Here is a 17,430-nt window from a genome sequence, read left to right as displayed (position 1 = left end):
TAAAGGTTTTGCACCCCTAATACTGGATGTTGCAAATCACCTCACAGGAGTGCTTGTGCACTGGCATAAATCTGCCCATGTCTTATATTCATGGCAACTGCCTCTCCGCCTCTCTCATTTCCTTCTCTGTAAAGCACCTTTCAGACGCCTTTTAGTTCCCCTGAGATCTCTGCTTTCCATTCCCTTCACATGATGCTAATTCTAGCATTCCACGAACCCCTCTAGGATCTTAATATAAGCATGACCTTTTTTTTTTTAAGACCCCATCTGTCAAATATCTCACCTATGCACCTAACTGCAGAAACTTCAGACTTCTAACTTGCTGGGGGAGACAGAGAACATGCAACACCCCCCCCCCCAACGCACACCTCCCGTATCAGTGACTCAAAGCACAGACAGAAAGAGGAAGGGCACAGCGTGAGTCGTGGCATGCCACCCTCAACCGAAGCAGCGTGAGTGTAATAGATATCAAATCCATCTAGGCCTCCAAAGAAAGCTAAACAAGAGGTGAGGAGGGCTCTCCCACCAACCATTGTCCAGGTCTGGTATTTTCCAGTTCTGAACCTGCCCATCACGTGCTAACCACAAGAAATGAAGGGTTCCAGGAAACGGCGAGAAGAAGGAACTCAGCCGGACACCAGCTGCCTGACCGCAGTTTCACCCAGCTTCAAGTTCCTAATTTATTCCTATTGTATAAACATAAGCCTTATAAGTACGATTATGCCTGCCCTGCATGAGGGCATGTAGCAAAATGCACATAGCTAAAAGTACGGCATATGTAAAAGACGGTTGGCCAGGCCTGGTTAATGCTGAGTGATGAAAGGTTAAGGATTCCGCCGATGACAGCAGAAGGGGGAAGCTACATGAGGAGTCCCAGTCAGAGGTGCATCGTATAATAATCTAGCCCAGTTCTCATTTCCTGTTGCATGGCTATTAAGAACGTCTAAGCTGCATTAAGCCTGCTGTAGCAAGATGTTAAACTTGTAAGTTATTTTCTGCCTGTCCTGTATGGGGGCATGGAGCAAATCACACACGTAACCAAAAAGGATGGATATGAAAAGAGGCATGGTCGGGCATCGGTACAGCCGAATATCCAAGTGAAGGACCTCACGCTAAGGGTTCGAAAGGACCTAGAACCATAAAGCCCCAAGGGGAAAGTCAAGTAGACAGGAGGTGCAGTCAGGAGTGTATGTGGAAGCAATTCCAGAAAGTACCCATATGTACACATGACATATAATACATATGCCAGGGGTGGTACCTAATCAGAAACAGCGACCCGGCCAAGGATGCCACCTGGGGACAGCCCTATTGGGGCATTCGGTCCAGCGAGAGAGGGGCCTCAATGAGGGTGTGGCAGAAATCTTCCCTAGCAGACTTCTTCTTTCCAGTGATGGCCAGACACTTTGGGAAAGCTCAGTGCAAGTTTGCAAAGGGCTTTGTTTTCAAAGGAACCATGTTTCTCTCTCTCTTCCTTCTGCCCCTGCTTTGCCTTTCTCCTTTTAACCTTCCCATCACCCAGTTTCATCCACCTCTTCAGCTGATGCCCTCGCCTACTCCTGCCCGCTTCACTGAGGTCTTCGGAGGCCTTTGGAGCCAGAGCTCACTCATTTCATGTCTGGTGGCCAAAGATTCTGGCCACACTCGAAACAGCTCCTCCAGCCATAGTCCCTGTCACCATGTGTAGCCCATAATAATCAAGGTTTGGGAAGGGAAGTCTATCAATTGGAATAACCTGCAGACCTCGTTTGACTTTTCTGCCTGGCTCCATGGCACAAATTTCATTATCTGTGTTGAGCTAGAATTCTGCAAGGAGAGAAAGTGAGTCACATCTGCCAGGAGATTTATCATCCGATCAAGGAGACAGAGGGACCCTCCTGCCACGGTACTCACCATCGCCTGCTGCTCTCGCTCCTTGCAGAGAGTCCTGCCCAAATGGATCTTCGCCTTCTTCGAGGCAGGAGGGGAGGTCAGCGGAGGCAACCACGAGTCCTGCTTTGGAATGAAAAAATTATTGCTGGGATTCCAAACCAGCCTGGATAGCCTCAGAAAGGGAATAGAGTTTCTTTAAAAAATAGAAAACATTTTTAATATTGCTGGCGGGTGTTAGCAAGATGAAACAATGCAAACTACCCCACTATAAACATTAACCTAAAAATTCATCAGCACCATGAAATCATCACCATAAAAATAGCCACAGAATTAATTACTGAAGACGTAAGGCAGTTGTACATGCAAACAAATGGCAAGAAGTGAAAATTTAAAAACACAAATTGAGATGATGAGAGATGAAGTTTGTTGGAAGACAACATGCTGTTCCTTTGGTTTTTTAAAAAAACTGTCAATATATTTTTGTTGATATTCAGATTTTTCTGCTAACATCTGTTTTGTTCCCAAGGTGCCCCGACTTGCTAATTTAAATATCTGCACATTACGGCCACTTGGGAGTTAGATATATGATTGAAGACTGCTAGGGGAACTCATAGCCTCATCAGGAATATCAGTTATTGCTTATACTGCCTGGTACTTTGAAACAGTTAAAAGAGAGTAAAAACTTCCCACCACACATCTGAATAGCTACCTGCCAAGCTGTTTCCCTCTGTGGAGATGTCTCCGAACGGCTCTTCCTCTTCTTCCGGCCAGGAGACACACTCAGGTTTGGGAATCTCAAGCTCTTATTTGGAGGAGTAAAAACACACACAAACTATTAAAATAATATTAAATAATAACATTCAATTTATAGACCGCCCTTCAGGACAACGTAACATCCACTCAGAACGGTTTACAAATTGTGTTGTCATTATCCCCACAACAATCACCCTGTGAGGTGGGTGGGGCTGAGAGAGTTCCAAGAGAGCTTTGACTGACCCAAGGTCACCCAGCTGGCTTCAAGCGGAGGAGTGGGGAATCAAACTCGGTTCTCCAGATTACAGTCCCGCTGCTCTTAACCACTACACTAAACTGGCTCTTTAATAATTATGCTTATATAACAACTGTGCATATATACTGCTCTTCTAGACAGCTTAGTGCCCCCTTTAGCACAGTGAACAAAGCCAGTGTTGTTATTATCCCCAGAATACAGCGGAGAAGCTGGGGCTCTTACTGAAGGCCACCTGCAGAGTTCATGGCAGTCCTGGGAGTTGAACTAGCAGAGTGCTGATTTGCATCCCCAATCACTTCACCATTATGCTACAGCAGCTCTGGCTCATACCGCCACAACAAATTTTTAGGTCTTGCAAACCAGCCAGTAGGCACAACATCACCCCATCCTATCAGGGGACAGTGAGCATCTGACCACCGGTGGACTTCACAGAGCAGGACTTTCCCCCCTCCCCTTCCTGCTGCGGTTTTGTCCTTGAGGAAAAGCACAGAGGGCAAGGATGAGCTGTGCAGCAGGACGTGAAGAGCTGGTGGAAATCACTGCGCTGTCGTCTGCAAACAGAAATCTCATTCTGGAAGAGTAATTGCATGTTTGAAGACACGCCAGCATTCTTGAACATTTCTAAACTGATTTTGGCATTCTCATTAGGACTTCCCTTCAAATAATGGGAAAAAAAGATTTTACAATAAAAAGAGAACAGTAAAGAAAGCCAGATCTTTTATTTTACATGCTTGGTGACTTCCCTGGCACCCAGTGACAAACAGATAATAGGAGCAATTTGACTAACAAACAGAAAAGGAGAGCCGTACCGAGAGAGGCCAGGTTCCCGTAATTCTCCTCCGTGACTTCCCTGTGCAGAGCCCTTTGGCCCGGATCCAGCAGCGCCCACTCCTCCTCTGAGAAATCCACAGACTCATCCGCAAAGGTCACCAGACCCTGAAAAAAGGAGGAAATATTTTCTCTTCAGCAAGAATCCATAAAGACAACAAGCCAGGAGTTCTCTGAGAGGAACCAGAGAAACCTTTTTTCCCTCTAGCACCCACAGCCTTTCTTGTCAGCAGTTTTGATATAAACAAATGGAAGAGTTTCCTTCAGACACAGGGGTTGTGAAGAGGATCATGCTATCTAATCTAAGGTCTCCCCTCCCTTCTCCCCACTGCTTCCTTCCCTACCTGATCTGGCTGCACAGAGGGCGTGTCTGCTCCATCACACTGAAGGGAAGGCCCAGAATATCCACCCGGCATCCTTCTTGTTCCTGCGAGAGAGACAAAGGAAGGGCGAAGATGTTTAGCCTGTTCAGTGCCTGGCCCAATCCCAGATGCAGGCCCTCACCTCCACACCCTGGGCCTTCTATGCCTTACAGGTCTCTTCCTCCAGCCTGTATGCCTAAGTCAGTAAAGACATGTAGAGAGGATAGATCTCATGGTGTTTGGAGGGAATGGGCCTTCTCTTGTTATGGCTCCCCCTGCTCAGTGGAACCCCCTCCCTAGGAGATTAGATCAGCCCCTTCTCCACCCAGCTTCCCTTTCCAGGTGAAAACAGATGCTAAATGCACAGCAATTAAAACACAGCCAGTAAAGAGAATCACAAAACAGAAGGCCTCTAGACCAAGAACACAACATAACCCATCAATTTAACTAATAAAAGATGAGAGCCCCCAACTAGTCTCCAAAAGAGATGCGACAACCCCCCTGTGATAAGCCGAAATGGACAGAACTTTTCTAGGTTGGTAGGGAAGTCAGTGGCATCATCTTGGCACCACCACCTCCAAGGCCCTGCTCCTTCCTCAAGGCACTCTAGTGTCAGCAACAGCTGTTATTATGTCTATATGTTTTCATTTTTGAATATTTATAAGTACATTTTAAAGACCATTTTAATGTCCTAAATGTTCTCATGTTTGTTATACGCCACTTGGGAGACCCTGTTAGGGGCATATAATATTCTACATAAATAAATAAAATAAACATTCTCTGGAGCCAGATAATGTGTGTTGGGGGAGAGAGGGGAGTCTCAAGGGGAGAAAGTGGTACATGAGAGAACTGTTGGGAGGGAAGAATGAAAAGGAATAGATTATTGATGGTTGTTGTGGGTTTTCCGGGCTGTATTGCCGTGGTCTTGGCATTGTAGTTCCTGACGTTTCGCCAGCAGCTGTGGCTGGCATCTTCAGAGGTGTAGCACCGTGGTCTTTTGGTGCTACACCTCTGAAGATGCCAGCCACAGCTGCTGGCGAAACGTCAGGAACTACAATGCCAAGACCACGGCAATACAGCCCGGAAATCCCACAACAACCATCGTTCTCCGGCCGTGAAAGCCTTCGACAATACATCGAATAGATTATTCTTCATTCACATTGCACAACCTGCTCCTTTTAGGAAAGGCCTCCCTCTCCTGCCGCCTCCCAGCTAGAATCCCAAGGGCTGGCCTGGAGCTAGAAAACGGCTAATGCGCCTCTTTACATCATGAGAGAAGCTCAAGGCAAACAAGCACCCCGTTGCAGCAGACTGAATGTGCAAGCAGCCCTCAGATTTCAGGGCTGCTCAGGAGGAGGAAATGGAGCTGAAAGATGCCCCCCATCAAATTCACCCTCCTTACCCAGCGAAGGGGCCCCTCCATCGCCCTCCTTCTTGTCCTCCCAATACAGTAATTTCTGCCATGGCACTGCTGGACCCTTTTTAGCTTCTTCCGATGGGTCCTGAAACAGCAGAGAAGGGAGAGGGGAAGGGGTCAGGAAGCGAAGGGGGCCAGGGAATGCCTGGGAAAGGGGTCAGAGTGGACTCTTCCTTGGGTGGTTTCCTGCAAAGTCCTGGGGAGGGGGCCATGCGGACAGCCTCCCCCACATCTCTGGGGGTCCCAGGAGGAGTCCCTCACCTGCTCTTCCCGCTTCACATCCCCCGTCTGGCTCTGGGGGAAGGCTTCTGCCTGGGCGCCGGTCTCTGGCTGGGACTCCCCGGCCCGGCTCTCCATCTCGGGGCTCAGCGGCCCGGACCCCCTGGATCTTCCGCCTCCTCCTTTGTCCAGCAAGAGCAGAAAGGGAGGCTCAGAGCCGGCGGCGAAGGGCTGGGCGAGAGCAAAGAAGGAGGGTCGCTGCTTGCAAAGGCTCAGGCTAGGGGGGGCAGCACGCACTTCTGCGCCCACCGCCTGGGGGCGCCTTTGGATCCAGTCCTACCGCCACCCCCCTTTTACTCCCACGTTCCCGCCTTGCATTGCATCCCCCTCCCATGCATTTGCAGCTCACCCGATCCTGGGGGACGAGGCTGATGCCCGCTGCAAGGCCGCCTTCCCGGGAGTCACTTCCTCTGGAAGGAAATGACACCCCCAGTCCTCCGCCTTCCTCCTCTCTAGGCGCGCAGCCTCGCTGCCTTTAACCCTTGGAGGGCCTTTTTGCAGGGTGCTCAGTGGGCGGAGCGGGGAGTGGGGGCTCGGGTCGGAGACGTGCGCCTGACTCCCTCCCATCGCTGCAAAACGGCTTCTGCACTTGTGCATTTTCTTTGGAAGAGAAGCTGGACTTGCATTTCTTCTGCAAAGTCAAGGAGGTGAAAATGCATGGGGGGGAGGAGGGCAGGGGAGACTTGAGTAAGCGGGGGCGGGGCGGGGGGAGGTACCTGTGAATTTCCTGCATTCTGCAGGGGGTGGACTAGATGACCTTTAGAGATCCATCCAGCTTCACGTTTCTTTGTTCTATGTTCTAATTAGTTAGCCAAGAATGTGAGCCCTTTGAAGCAAGACGAGTGATTGTTAGGAGATGGCTCTGAGATCCTATAAATATGAGAAGTTAAATTGGTCAGGAATGTCTTCCTATTTATCCTGACCTGTTTATCTTTGGGTAAGATACTTCTTTGGACTCATGTAATTGCTCTCCTTTAATGATCTATGTAGTTAATAATGATTTCCTTTTGATTGAGCTGATATCGAATGCTGAATAATCATTTTTAATAATAAAGGCTTGGAATGGAAGCAAAGATTGTATCATACTATGACATTTCTACAATGCTACAAAACCTAACCTGGACTTCTTGCCAGGAGTACCGGGAGTGGGGGTGATGATAACAAGAAGGATAAAACTCTGAGAGTTACACTTGCCTTCCCGAAGAGCAAGCAAGAGAGGTGGAGTTCCTTGTAGGAGAGGCCCATGGAAGGCCAGCATGGCGCAAGATCTGTGAAAAACTGTAAGGCATTAAGCTAGGGAACCAGTTTAGTCAGGTTGTGTTGCCATGGAGATCTAGAATTTTCCATTTTGAAACTGATAGTCATCAATAACCCTTCCACTAGCCTGCAAGTCAAGGTTTTGGTGTTGTGCCCAGAATTCCTATTCTCCAGGGCTGCCGAGAGCCAGCCCCCAAACAAAAATTCCACCTGCCCGTCTCCTAGGACCCTAATCCAAAACACCTAGGGCAGTTGGGGGGGGGCGTAGTTGTGAAGTTCCAGCATTGTGCAGGAGGTTGGACTAGATGGCCTTAGAGGTACCTTCCAACCCTATGATGCTACCTACCATAACAAATCACTTGGCCTTCTGTTACTTTGAAGATAATAATTGTTCATTAGATAGGTAGAAAGGGACAGGGTTCCGCCAGGCTGGGGGGGGTGGGAATATACCATATGCCCTCCCTTCCAATGTCACCTTCTGTTGTATTCCTGTATAAGTGAAGCCGGCCTATTTTCTATAAATCCTGGAATCCATTTTTAAGTATGGAAAGCACCAGACTATTTTACTTGATGCACGCTATGCTCATTTGGGACGGATTCCAAAATGACATATTCTGAACAGGAAAGGACGAAGTGTTTGCTTTTGCTGTTTGCATTAGCCAGTGTACAGAAGCAAAAATCGATAGCAGGTCAGTATCTTGTCAGTCGGCCAGAACCTGATCATGCTCAGTGTCACAGGAACCTAGCAGAAAAGGAGGGGCTGACAGACAATAAACTCAGAGGCTTACTTTAAACGGATAACTTTTCTCTCTTTTAAGATTCAAAGACGTTAAAACACAGTAATTCATACATCTACTCTTATGTCTAAAGAAGAAGGAAAACACTGTGCGCACACTAGCAATCATGAGAACACAATTAAAGAGGGAACATGAGGAAAATCCACAGCAAGAGAGATTCTTTTAAAGAGCTTTTGGTTTTAAAGGAAGAAACACTGACTGACCAATTGCAGACTTAGTTCAGACCATTCAGAAATACTAGTTCAAGTCACTGAGAAACACTGCCTTGACTATAACGTCACGCCGACACTAACCACATGATTGTTTTGCTGGAAACACATATACATGCATGCATATACCCATATATTCACAGCTCAATCAATCTCACTATATCTCTACATGAAATAACTCAGCAATCACTATGCATATATCAATCACATAGGCCTTAATCAGAAGGGACTGAGAGCCAAAACAGACGTTAAGAAATACCTAGGTTCAGCACATGTTCTCTTACCTCAAGGTTTGCCGGGATCTGTAGGCGTCCTGGAAGCTTAAAGTTTAGCATTTACAGAGCAGCAAAAAGGGGAAGGGAAATACAGGCGCCTGTATTTTAAGCTTTAAGTTTCCAGGACGCCTTTAAGCTTCCAGGACGCTTACAGATCCTTTAAGCTTCCAGGACTTTAAGCTTCCAGGACCCCTACAGATCTTTAAGCTTCCAGGACGCCTACTTTAAGCTTCCAGGACACCTACAGATCCCGGCAAACCTTGAGGTAAGAGAACACGTGCTGAACCTAGGTATTTCTTAACGTGTGTTTTGGCTCTAAGGATATACTGAACCAAACAAAATGGAGTCTAAATGAACTTTGAATGGAAACGTGGCAATAAGCTAAGATCTAGGGGATTTTTGCTGATACATGATATTCATATGAGTAATGATAGAGAATACTAAGGGATCAGAATGACCTGACCGTTTTACAGATGTCACGATCTCAGCGCAAAATCTGCAAATGCTGCAATTTTTAGGTGATTCCCAGTGCCAGGAATGACTCTGAAGAATCTCATTGGTGAATTTGAATGGGTTGATGTAAGCCAAAACGGTATAAAAACGAGCAAGAAAACCATGGAGTCTAAGAAGCTGGGAGGAGAGAAAGGAAGGAATACCTCCTTGCTATCTCTCTCCTTTCCCTTTCAGATTGGCAAAGCGCTCTCCCATTCTTTCCATCAACGAGAATCTCTGGGACATCTCCAGGATTGGTAAGATGATTTACTATGCCTTGCTCTTGTTGTATTGTTGATCAAGCTATTGCTATGCTAAGACCATGCTGTACCACGATACTAAAAGTCTATGTAACCTATGCAGAATGATTTAAATAAAACTTACTGAAATTTATGTCCAGGCCTGTGTTGTATCCTTGCTCTCTTCTCATTTGGGAAAATCTGACTCAGTTGAAGATATATCAAAGATCCTCCCCTTTCGCACGGTAAACTGTTGGCTAGCAACCAAGCTAACCAAGTTGCATCTCTCACATGCTGTTCTGGGAAAAACTGCTTTATGGATCGTCTAAATTGTGTGCTGCTATGTCTCCCTGTTTCATATGTGTATTTATATAGATGTAATTTTAATGATAGAATGTAGTATTTTATAATTTTAACAATGTGTAATGTGTTTTAAGTTGTATTGTGATCCGCCCTGAGCCCGCTGTTGTGGGGAGGGCGGAGTATAAATCCAATAAATTAAATTAAATTATTACAGAATATGATGAATATGATTTGCAGTGTGAACATTGCTATAGAATACAGAACCAAACAAACATTATAGACAAACAACATGGGCCCAGGGACCGAGCCAGAATGCTGATGTGTACTATCAGAGATAAGACACAAGTTACCTGGGAATTGAATTAAGTGAGACACTGGTCTCTCTCAAAGGGGAGTAAACTGCAAAAAGGCTTCAAAAATATACTAACCTCAAACAAACAAACATCTTAAACAACCTAAGGATGCTTAATGCATGGAGGGGGGGACTGGGGAGATGAGAAAAGTCGGTTTTATCATCCAGGGAGAGGAGGCAGGTGAGCAAAAGGGTCATTCTTGAACCTGCACTAACTTTAGAAAGAGATTCTAGTCCCAGGACGCTGAAATCCAGCTAGCTCCAGTTCTTCCTTCCCATAACATCTCCTCCCGTTGCTGCCCCCTCATTAAAGAGGAAAAAAGAAAACAGGAAAGCAGGGGCAACCTGGGTGACGGAAATTAGCCTGAAAATAATTTCCAGAGTGGCCCATTGCATTCTCCTGATCAGGTTGAAGGTACAGATTCTTAGTAGCTCAAGGGGTACAGAACTGACTAGATCTTTTTGGAGGAATCCTAAGCAGGTTTCCTTAGAAGTAAATCCCATTTTATTCAACGGGGGGGGCTCACATTTTGCATTTTAATGGGAATTGCAACTGCTTTTGTTCCTTACTAACATTTTTCCCGCACATCTGCCGTTTGAGAATTCACTTCATGCATCTGATGAAATAGATTCTAACCATGAAAACTGAAATGATAATATATCTTTTATTTTTTTTCATTCACTTATACTAGATTCCTTTTGGGGTTTGCCACAACAGACTAACATGACCACCCCTTTCGAAGTTGGGTTTTTTTTTCCTAATTTCCATTTATGCCAGAATCAAAACAGCACTTAGTCTAAGAGGTTTTTTTTCAGTATGGGTTGAGTCTTGGAAGAAAAATATTTTGGAGCATGAACAAAATGCCTTTCCCTCAATATTGAAACAAAACACTGCAGTTTGTTTTTATCCTCCTCTGTAAAAATGAGAGTAGGATAACTGCATGCCCTGTACCTTTCATAAGAATAAAATCAATCATGGAGAATCACACGGGAGGTTTCTCAGTGTCCTATTTCCCAACTGACCACCAGACACTTCGCACTAGCAGAGAATAAATTCAACAGCCACCTCAAACTGTTGTCCCCCAGAATTGATATTCAATACTATATTGCCCCCTGAACACGGAGCTATTTGGTCATAGATAAGCTAGAGTATTATTTACTTAGATATAAGCTGGAACTAAATCAAGATGGATAGCCGTGTTTGTCTGTCTGTAGCAGTAGAAAAGAGCAAGAGTCTAGTAGCACCTATAAGACTAACAACATTAGTGGTAGGTTGTGAGCTTTCATGGGCCACAGATCACTTCTTCAGGTACCTGATGTTAGTTTTATGAATGGTTTTCTGTTCTTCTAAGTATGTTTTTTTTAAAACTCACCAGTCTGGGAAGAGCTGAGAAAGAAGGAGGCCAGAAGAGGAGAGGGACAAACAGAATAATTCAGAAGTGGGTAAAGTGGAATGAAGACAGACCAGGTTGGATGACGGGCTTAGCAATACCTTATTGCCCTTCAGCTGTCCTGCACTTTGCAGTCTCTGGAGAGCTTTCCAAAAAACACACACCCCTCTGATTGTAAATAGAGCAACAAACAGCACTAACCAGGCAGTCTTATTGCTCTGCTCTGTCCCCGGAAACTGAGACCAAAACAGAATAAAACATTAAAACACACATGCACATTCACTGAATGCAGGGTAATTCTTCAGGGCTCTTCAAGAACTGACCAGCCCAGGGAATTGTGTTCTCCTAGTTCCCCTCTCTTAGCAGCCCTGACCCCATCTAGAGGTTTGCAACCCTAGCATGAGAAAGGGAAAGATGCCCCAGGGGGTGGTGGCCTTTGATCCAGGACAGCCCCACCACCACCACCAGCGCATCCTCTAGGGAGTTTTTTCTCCTGTCAAGAGAACCCAGGGTCCCCTGTCCTGGATCTAAGGGTGCTGGGTGACTGACCTTGGGCTAGGCAAACTTTTCAGCCTAATCTACCTCACAGGGTTGTTGTGAGGAGAAAACAACATCAGTCAGTTTGGATCCCCATTAGGGAGGAAAGTTGGGTTTAACATCTGTTAGTTTGCCTACAGTTTGCCAGGAAAAGACGATCTCTGAGAGCCAAGCTACAAGTGACGCCTGACACAGGTTGGACACTTGTCAGCTTCCCTTAAGTTTTGATGGGAAATGTAGGCGTCCTGGTCTTACAGCTTGGTTCCCCATTTAATTGACGTTTACAGAACCCCCCCCCACACACACCCAGTGGAGGGGAAGGGGGGCGCCCAGTGAGAGCCCAATGCCTGCACTCCCCTCCTGATCGCATGTTCTCCCTCCCATAGACTGCCACTCTGTAAACTTCAATTAAATGGAGAGTCAAGCTGCAAGACTAGAATGCCTACATTTCCTATCAAAACTTGAGGGAAGCTGACAAGTGTCCAACCTGTGTCAGGCGTCACTTGTAGCTTGGCTCTGAGGCTTTTGCTTCATCTGGTATTGCTGTAATGCATTGGTCAGGAAGCAGAGCTACAGTTGATCCCCAGAGATCTGAGGTTGGCGCATAAGGAGGGTGGGGGGAGGGGGGAGCTGGCCGCGGCGATAGGCTCTTTGTTCCTCTCGCCCCCACCAATGCACTCCCCCTTGCTCCTCTAAATGCATTCAGCAGTCAGAGGGAGCCAAGCACGCTGGTGGGGACGAGAGAGATAAGAAGCCTATCTCTACTGCTAGTTCCCTCTGACTCTGCCGCCCGCACACTCAACTTCCTCTGGCTGTGAAGTGCTTTAAGGGGAGCTGGCAGTGGCAAGAGGGAGCCAAGAGGCCAAGACAAGATGTCTAGAGAAAGAATCTCTGCCAGGGAGAAGAGCGATTCTCTCCCCCTCTTCTCCCTGGCAGGGGTTCTTTCTTACTACACTTCCCATGGAACTTTGCGGGAAACTGATGAGCGTCCTTCATGTGTCCAGCGTCTCGCCTGTTTTGGCTCTTAGATTGAAGAAAACTGTCCAGATCAAGGTGAAGTAGTTCAGCAATGTGAGCAATCAAGCTCATTCACAAGTTCAGAACAATAGACAACACCCCTCCCCCTCGGGCTAAATAGGGACACAGGATTCTTATCACACATCAAATATTCATTTTATGCATTTCCTTCCATGCTCTCAACAAGCTGATTACATTTAGCACTGTACCTTTACATCCTGACTCCCTTCTTTGCAATCTCTCCCCCCCACCCAAAAAACCTTCTGACTTTGATATAAAAGCTCAGGGATCACCATTCCTTGCATCTGACGAAGGAAGTGTTGACTCAAAAACTTATACCATGGAAATCTGTTTGTTCACAATAGATCAGAGTGTGATAATTTGCCTCAGTCTATACTTCTTTCTGCACTTACTAAACTTTCATCTATGACAAACTATAATAGTGAAGGTCCAAATACATCGATATTTTCGATATCTTTACAAATGATATTTCTTTGTTTGTATCCTTACTTAACCAGTTAGACAATCTAACTAGGGCCATACAAGAAAGGCTCGGTTGAGGCAAACGTTATGTACACTTCAAAATAGAGTTAGAACAGCTAAGTCCAATCATTCAGTTCAACTCTAATCCCAGTTTCGTTTCCAATACAAGCAGCTTTTGAAGAGGAAAAACTCTCGTATTGTAAATAACAGTGGGAAGAGTTGGGTCTTTCTCTCATGCAAATAATGATAAGAGGTTTTGGGAATTGATAGCTCTAGGCACAAATTAGAAATTTTAACACTGACGTAATTATCCCAGTAGAAAAGTACCCCCCCCCATTTTTCTACTTCTTACAGTAACACCCAGAGAAATCATTTCCTGAATATCCACTTACGGATTTGGACTCTTTCCCAATCTGGGACCCATCTCAGAATGTAGTCAGCTGATTGACACCTTGATCTTAGGTAAAGCTCCAGGGGGAGATAGTAGAATCATAGGGTTGGAAGGGACCTCTAGAGTCATCTAGTCTAACCCCCTGCACAATGCAGGATATTCACAACTACCTCCCCGCCCCTCCGCCCAGGGCCTCCTGAGGTATTCAAGCCAAACACTCATTGGTGGTGCCCAATTCTGGCTAGACATTTATCAGAAATCGACTATAAAATAGTATTATTCCCTCTAATTGGAAACAAAGTGTTGTAATTCCTATTTATAAAAAAGGCAATAGACATGATCCTGCCAATTATCATCCTATTAGCCTTCTGGATATTTCCTCTAAATTATATACTCACCACATTCTACTCAAACCTTTTTAACCCCGAACAAAGCAGGTTTTTGTAAGGGTCATAGCCCAATTGGTCACTGGATGACACTGAAAGCCCTGATCCAGAAAAACACCAAAAACTAGATGTCTCTGCATTGCTTTTGTCTCTTCTACCTTTGACTCAATTGAGCAATCAAGATTATGAGACAAACTCGGTAAAACAGACATCGACAGAAGGCTTTTTGGGATACTGAGAGAACTACATTCCAATCTCACAGTTACTGTAAAGGTGGGTTCTCTTTGCTCTCTTATGGATCCTATTCCCTTAAGGAAAGGTGTTAAGCAGAGTTGCCTATTGACCCACTTTCTGTTTAATTTTTACACTGATGATTTTGTTCATGCGATGGAATCACAGCATTCCCCCCCCACCCCAGCTGTTCAAAAAAATTGAGTCCTGCTGTATGCAGATGATATGGCAATTATGTTGTCATATATGCCTGTCTGCATATCTGCCATGAATGTATTCTGTGTTCTGTACTGGTCCTCTAAGGGCATGAGGTTTCTTATTGATGTTAAGGCAGTCGGTAATCTCTCAAGTATTTACTTTCAGTTTCCCCGCTGCCTCCCGAAGTGTCTTTGAAGGCTGGCTACGGCTAGCTCGAAATATATCTTTCTTGGGAACTGAGATAATTTCATTCTTTGTTCTGTCTAGCCTAAACCTAGCTTCTCCCTGACAACCCCCCTGGCTCTTTCACACCCAAAAACTTCAACAGCGCTTATCCTGATGGCGGGAACATTCCCTATAACTAACATGACCAATCCCATTTATGTCACTTGTGCCAATCCTGTTGTCTGAGCACCTTGAACTTGCTGGATCTCTAATAAAGTTACTTCAACCAATACACCTGAGAGTTTGCTGTGGAAAACTTGGGGATTCTACCTACGAAGGACTGACCTATGTCTTTCACCAAAATTGGGCTCAGTACGATGCTAGTTAAGTTGGCTGATTATTGTGATAGAGCAGAACTAAGAATTAATTACAATAAAACTAAAGTGGCTGTTTTTGGCAATGGGCCACTCTGGAAATTATTTCCAGGCTAATTTCCGTCACCCAGGTTGCCCCAGCTTTCCTGTTTTCTTTTTTCCTCTTTAATGAGGCGGCAGCAACGGGAGGAGATGTTATGGGAAGGAAGAACTGGAGCTAGCTGGAATTCAGTGTCCTGGGACTATAATCTCTTTCTAAAGTTAGTGCAGGTTCAAGAATGACCTGGACTATCAATGCTCATGAAATGGAATGATGCCTCCTTTAAAAAATATTTGGGTATAGTATTTCACGAGTCTCTGCCTTGGTAGACACACCATAATGCCAATTTATCTACTGTTCACCATATATTGGGAGCTATTTTAATTTTTTTCTATTCAAAGGGTAGCCAGTTAATACCTGAGGCCCTCAAAGTATGTCAGGGCAAAGATATCATGCAGCTCTTGTATGAGGCTGAAATGATAAAATATTTAATCAGCTCGAAATCATTCAGAACAGTTTCTGAAGGAAAATCTTGGGTCTCCTGTGGGAAATTCCTGTTGCACAATTAAGGCTAGAAGCCAGACTACCTTCTATTACAAGAGTCCATTTGAAATTATTAAAATATTACAAGGAACTTGATAGCATTACCAAAGACCATTTGGTAAAATCCTGTTTTTGGTACTATAAGCCTGGGAATGAGTGGTCCAACTTGCACGTAAGTGGCACTCCGCCCGCACTGGTACGCGGCGCTGGCCCGCCGGCGGGCCAGCACCGGCGCAAGCCACAGGCGGCTGGGCAGCGACAGCGGAGAGGCGTAGAGCCCCACGCCGGCGCAGGGGGGGCGGGGAACAGGGCGGGGTCGGAGTTAGTCTGCTCCCTAAGCCCCTCCAGAAACGGGAACGCCCACAGCGGCGCAAAAAAGCTACGTCACAGAAGAAGGCGTAGCCCATAGGTGCCCATGGAACAGCGAAAAACCGGCCCGCTCACCGAGCGCCCCGCCCTGCCCCCATGGCCCGAAGGAGCATAGGATGAGAACCATCCCGGGGACCAATCAGCGTGCGCACCCGGCGTGGATGAGACCCCCTCTCCGCACCCAATCATCTGCGACCGTGCCCTACAAAACATCCGGCCAGCACCGCCTAAACCCCCAGGTAAGTGAGCACTTGGCCGGAGGCTCTGCCCCCCCCCCGTCCATGTGCTGCGTGGCGTCGCCCCTTTGAACACCAAATGGGGGGTGAGAGCATTCACGGTAGCAGGCACGGAATGCACCCGGGGGACTTTGTGAAAAAGTGGGGGGACGTCCTGTAAAAGGGAAGAAGTGCAAATGTCTGGCTAACCCCCCTTCTACCCTGACAGAAAGAACGACTCAACATCTAACTGGACTCATGCAAGCTCGTTGCTTCTAACTAAACACAAACAAATTAACCCTTCTGTGACAGAAGGGAATGACACTTTGCAAATCAACCGCAGCCTCTCCTGTTTCCTTGTAGGTACCCAGACGCTGGAGTTCCCACCTGGTGATGACTGACGGAGCGCTGACAGGTGAGGAGGAGGTAGGGGAGGGGGGCCGTTCCACAGATTAGTGCAAACTGCCCATTCACCTGAACCCACCCACTCACTCACCACTTCGGGTGAGGCCCAGCAGGGGTGGGGGGGCGACCATGGCCGCCCCTGGCCACCGCAGAGGCAGGCGCCCCAAAAACCACATGTGACCAGGTGTTTGTTATGACCAGCTCATTCCCTCCCGTAGAGGTAAAGGCTTGCCAAGGCCGCGTGCATCCTCGCCAGACTGCCGTGCATCAGCTGGTTGCTGCTGCCCTCGACTATGTGCATCCTCCTGGATGCCGGAGTGAGGGGCTTGCCTCGCCAGTGGAATGAGGCAAAGCCCACATGTGTCTTTTTCCCCCACAGGCACGTCCAGGGCATGGCTGCTCTCCCGCGTCCCGCCCTCCCCAAACATCTCTGACGGACGGTTGGCTGCAGCCCAGGAAGCACTTTCGCACCACGGCCTGCACCTCAGCCCCGCCCCTCGGAGCGGGAGGGAGGGCTGTGTGGAATGCTCTGGCTCCCCGGTCAGCCTAAACACACGCCTGCTGTTTCCAGTGCAATAAAACGGGTTGTGAAACAACTACCTTCTGTGTCTGCGAGCCTGACTCCATCCTCTGCCCCTCCCCCAACACTCCCGTCACATATCTCCACCTGCACATTGCCACAAATGTATCTGACAGACCCTGTTCTGCCTCCCCGCCCCCCTCCCCTCACAGTAACGTCAGGTAGAGAGTTGGGGCAGGGCACGTCAGCGGGGAGGGGGGAGTCACCGAGGGCGATCAATCCCTGGTAGGGCGAGCAGCTGGCACCTGATGAGCCAGCGAGAGGGTTGCCGAGGGTATTGCTGCAAGGGGGCGGGAGACGGCAGGGGAAACGGTCCGCTCACTCGAACCCTAGCTCCATCAGTGAAGAAACTAGGGTAGCAGCGGTGGATGCCGTATCCCGGGCAGGGGGTCCTGTGCGCCGGAGGAGGATCGCTCC

General features: G+C 47.1%; 1 protein-coding gene and 1 pseudogene across 1 annotated transcript in view; one reads left to right on the top strand and one right to left on the bottom strand.

The window, feature by feature from the left end:
- Positions 1-17,430, top strand: part of LOC129329146 (uncharacterized) — a 134,285-nt gene that overhangs the window by 39,669 nt on the left and 77,186 nt on the right. The gene's annotated exons all lie outside the window — the stretch shown is intronic.
- The window catches only part of LOC129327016 (zinc finger protein 845-like), a 42,070-nt pseudogene that overhangs the window by 5,201 nt on the left and 19,439 nt on the right, over positions 1-17,430 (bottom strand).

Source organism: Eublepharis macularius, chromosome 4 (assembly GCF_028583425.1).
Source record: "Eublepharis macularius isolate TG4126 chromosome 4, MPM_Emac_v1.0, whole genome shotgun sequence".
In the NCBI taxonomy this organism is placed as follows: Eukaryota; Metazoa; Chordata; class Lepidosauria; order Squamata; family Eublepharidae; genus Eublepharis; species Eublepharis macularius.
The sequence above is the reverse complement of the archived record's forward strand: the minus strand, read 5'-3'. Positions and strand labels throughout refer to the sequence as shown.